The sequence below is a fragment of the Arachis hypogaea genome, chromosome 6, assembly GCF_003086295.3.
Source record: "Arachis hypogaea cultivar Tifrunner chromosome 6, arahy.Tifrunner.gnm2.J5K5, whole genome shotgun sequence".
Taxonomy (NCBI): Eukaryota; Viridiplantae; Streptophyta; class Magnoliopsida; order Fabales; family Fabaceae; genus Arachis; species Arachis hypogaea.
The window spans coordinates 73928078-73933233 of NC_092041.1; positions in this window are offsets into that span (position 1 = coordinate 73928078).

Sequence of the window (5156 nt, forward strand, 5' to 3'; positions counted from 1 at the left end):
TATCTTGTAGTAATGATCTGAATGTTCTTTAGTTAAGAACTTCCCTTGGTTCCAAAGTGGCTTTGGAACGCTTTCTTTCTTTCCTCTTGGGGCGGTTTGTTTCCCTTTAGGGGCCATGATCAAGAGACACAATAGTTTTTGTGATCACGGGAAAACACACCAAACTTAGAGCTTTGCTTGTCCTCAAGCAAAAGAGAGGAAAGAAGAGGGATAGGAGGAGAGCAGTGTGGAGTGGTGAGGATGAGGAGGGGGGCGAACACAAAATATAGGGGAGGGGGGTGGGTAATTTTCGAAAAAAATAAGAATGAGATAAGATAAAAGATAAGATAAAAGATATAATTTTAAAAGATATGATCAGAAAAAGATATAATTTTAAAAAGGAAAAGATATGAATCAGAAATTAAAAGATAATTTTGAAATTTAATTTTTGAAGAAGATTTTTAAAGGGAGTTAAAGATGTGTTGAAAACAAATTTGAAAAGCTAATGGCTTAAATTGGAAAGCCATTTGGCTTTTGGGTTAAGATAAATCTAAAAAATTTGCAATCATTGGATTTTAGAAATTAGGATAAAAACTTTTTGGAATTGAAAGTGATAATTTAAAATATTTTTATGCAAGAAATCATGAATTGAAACATAAAAATTTTGAAAAAAAATGCAAAGAAAAACGAAATTGTACCTCCTCCCATCATCCTGGCGTTAAACGCCCACATGGTGCATGGTTTGGGCGTTTAACGCCCACATGTTGCTTCTCCTGGGCGTTCAACGCCCATGTGATGCTTCTTCCTGGCGTTGAACGCCAGGAGGTCCTTCTTTACTGGGCGTTTTTCTAAACGTCCAGAATGCTAGCAGATTGGCGTTAAACGCCCAGAAGGTGCATCTTTCTGGCGTTTAACGCCCAGAAGATGCTTCTTCTTGGCGTTTAACGCCCAGAAGGCTACCCTTACTGGCGTTAAACGACCAGTGGGTGCTTCTTTTGGGCGTTTAACGCCCAAAGTATTTCTTACTGGCTTTTTCATGCCAGTGAGCTTCCAAATTTCTCTGTAACTCTTGGGACTTCAATTAATTACTAATTCACCTTTGAAGATACTTGGACTTAAACCTGTGAAGAAAAGAAAATTTATTTAATCAGTGCATAAACTTTGTAAATGGCTGGGTTGCCTCCCAGCAAGCGCTTCTTTAATGTCATTAGCTGGACTGACACTGATATTCAATGTAATCTCAGTCTTGAGCATTCTTGCTCGAAATTGTCTTCAAGATAGTGTTTAACTCTTTGTCCATTGACAATGAACTTTTTGTTAGAGTCACTATCCTGAAGTTCTATGTATCCATATGGTGATACACTTGTGATCACATATGGACCTCTCCACCGGGATTTTAACTTTCCAGGGAATAATCTGAGCCTAGAGTTGAATAGCAGAACTTTTTGTCCTGGTTTAAAGACTCTAGATGACAATTTCTTATCATGCCATCTTTTTGCTTTTTCCTTGTAGATTTTCGCATTTTCAAAAGCATTGAGTCTAAACTCCTCTAGCTCATTTAACTGGAGCAATCGTTTTTCTCCAGCTAATTTGGCATCATGATTCAGGAATCTGGTTGCCCAGTAGGCCTTGTGTTCCAGTTCCACTGGCAAGTGACATGCCTTTCCATACACAAGCTGGTATGGAGAGGTCCCTATAGGGGTCTTAAATGCTGTTCTGTATGCCCACAGAGCATCATCCAAGCTTCTTGCCCAATCCTTTCTACGGTTAATTACAGTCCGTTCCAGGATTCTTTTAAGTTCTCGATTTGAGACTTCAGCCTGCCCATTAGTTTGTGGGTGATATGGAGTAGCCACTCTGTGGTTGACTCCATAACGTACTAGAGCAGAGTAGAGCTGCTTATTACAGAAATGAGTACCCCCATCACTGATTAACACTCTAGGGATACCAAATCTGCTGAAGATATGTTTCTGGAGGAATTTTAACACTGTTTTAGTGTCATTAGTGGGTGTTGCAATAGCCTCCACCCATTTGGATACATAATCCACTGCCACCAGAATATAGGTGTTTGAGTATGATGGTGGGAAAGGTCCCATGAAGTCAATGCCCCATACATCAAACAACTCAATTTCCAAGATTCCTTGTTGAGGCATAGCGTAACTGTGAGGCAGGTTGCCTGATCTCTGGCAACTATCACAGTTAAGCACAAATGCTCGGGAATCTTTATAAAGAGTAGGCCAGTAGAAGCCACTCTGGAGGACTCTTGTGGCTGTTCGTTCACTTCCAAAATGTCCTCCATACTGTGATCCATGGCAATGCCAAAGGATCTTCTGTGCTTCTTCTTTAGGCACACATCTACGGATTACTCCGTCTGCACATCTCTTAAAGAGATATGGTTCATCCCAGAGATAGTATTTTGCATCTGTGATTAATTTCTTTGATTGCACCTTACTGTACTCCTTGGGTATGAATCTCACTGCCTTGTAGTTTGCAATGTCTGCAAACCATGGCACTTCCTGGACGGCTAGTAATTGCTCATCCGGAAAGGTTTCAGAAATTTCAGTGAGAGGGAGGGACGCCCCTTCCACTGGTTCTATTCGGGACAGGTGATCTGCTACTTGATTTTCTGTCCCTTTTCTGTCTCTTATTTCTATATCAAACTCTTGCAGAAGCAGCACCCATCTGATGAGTCTGGGTTTTGAATCTTGCTTTGTGAGTAGATATTTAAGAGCAGCATGATCAGTGTACACAATCACTTTTGATCCTACTAAGTAGGATCTGAATTTGTCAATGGCGTAAACCACTGCAAGTAGCTCTTTTTCTGTGGTTGTGTAATTCTTCTGTGCATCATTTAGCACACGGCTGGCATAGTAAATGACATGCAGAAGCTTGTCATGCCTTTGTCCCAACACTGCACCAATGGCATGGTCACTGGCATCACACATTAGTTCAAATGGTAATGTCCAGTCTGGTGCAGAGATGATTGGTGCTGTAACCAATTTAGCTTTCAGAGTTTCAAATGCCTGCAGACACTCTTCATCAAAGATAAATGGCGTGTCTGCAGCTAGCAGGTTGCTCAGAGGTTTGGCGATTTTTGAAAAATCCTTTATAAACCTCCTATAGAACCCTGCATGTCCCAGAAAGCTTCTGATTGCCTTAACATTAGCAGGTGGTGGTAATTTTTCAATTACTTCTACTTTAGCTTGGTCCACCTCTATCCCCTTGTTCGAAATTTTGTGCCCAAGGACAATTCCTTCAGTCACCATAAAGTGACATTTTTCCCAGTTTAAAACCAGGTTAGTCTCTTGGCATCTTTTCAGAACAAGTGCTAAATGGTTAAGGCAGGAGCTGAATGAGTCTCCAAATACTGAAAAGTCATCCATGAAGACTTCCAGAAATTTTTCCACCATATCAGAGAAAATTGAGAGCATGCACCTCTGAAAGGTTGCAGGTGCATTGCACAGGCCAAATGGCATCCTTTTGTATGCAAATACTCCAGATGGACATGTGAAGGCCGTTTTCTCCTGATCCTGGGGATCTACTGCAATTTGATTATAACCTGAATATCCATCCAGGAAGCAGTAGTATTCATGACCTGCTAGTCTTTCTAGCATCTGGTCTATGAATGGTAAAGGAAAATGATCCTTTCTGGTGGCTGTATTGAGTCTTCTGTAATCAATGCACATACGCCACCCTGTAACTGTCCTTGTAGGAACCAGTTCATTTTTTTCATTATGAACCACTGTCATGCCACCCTTCTTAGGGACAACTTGAACAGGGCTCACCCAGGGGCTGTCAGAAATAGGATAAATAATCCCAGCCTCTAGTAATTTAGTGACCTCTTTTTGCACCACTTCTTTCATAGCTGGGTTCAGCCGCCTTTGTGGTTGAACCACTGGCTTGGCGTCATCCTCCAACAAGATTTTGTGCATGCATCTGGCTGGGCTAATGCCCTTAAGATCACTAATGGACCACCCAAGAGCTGTCTTGTGCGTCCTTAGCACTTGAATTAGTGCTTCTTCTTCCTGTGGCTCTAAGGTAGAGCTTATAATTACAGGAAAGGTTTCATCTTCTCCCAGAAATGCATATTTCAGGGATGGTGGCAATGGTTTGAGCTCGGGTTTTGGAGGTTTCTCCTCTTCTTGAGGGATTTTCAGAGGTTCTATTATCTTCTCTGATTCCTCCAAATCAGGCTGAACATCTTTAAAGATGTCCTCTAGCTCTGATTCGAGACTCTCAGCCATATTGACCTCTCTTACCAGAGAATCAATAAGATCAACACTCATGCAGTCATTTGGGGTGTCTGGATGTTGCATGGCTTTAACAACATTCAACTTGAACTCCTCCTCATTGACTCTCAAGGTTACTTCCCCTTTTTGGACATCAATGAGGGTTCGGCCAGTTGCTAGGAAAGGTCTTCCTAGAATGAGAGTTGCACTCTTGTGCTCTTCCATTTCCAGCACCACAAAGTCAGTAGGAAAGGCAAATGGCCCAACCTTGACAATCATGTCTTCAATCACGCCTGATGGGTATTTAATGGAGCCATCAGCAAGTTGAAGACATATCCTGGTTGGTTTAATTTCTTCAGCTAAACCAAGCTTCCTGATAGTAGATGCAGGTATTAGGTTGATACTTGCCCCAAGATCACATAAAGCTTGCTTGGTACAAACACCTTCTAATGTGCATGGTATCATAAAGCTCCCAGGATCTTTAAGCTTCTCAGGTAAGCTTTTCAGAATGACTGCACTGCATTCTTCAGTGAGGTAAACTTTTTCAGTTTCCCTCCAATCCTTCTTATGACTTAAGATCTCTTTCATGAACTTAGCATAAGAGGGTATTTGCTCAAGTGCTTCTGCAAACGGGATCTTTATTTCAAGAGTCCTGAGATAGTCTGCAAAGCGGGCAAATTGCTTATCCTGTTCCGCTTGGCGGAGTTTTTGAGGATAAGGCATTTTGGCTTTGTATTCCTCAACCTTAGTTGCTGCAGTTTTATTACCTACAGAAGTGGGTTGGGAAGCCTTTTTAGAAAGGTCAGCACTTGTATGTGACTGATTCCCCACTGGCATTTGAATGCTAGTGGTGGGAGCTGGAGTGGCGTCAAACGCCACTTCCTTGTTTGTTACTGGCGTTTGAACGCCAGAACCATGCTCCTTTTGGGCGTTCAACGCCAGATCCAT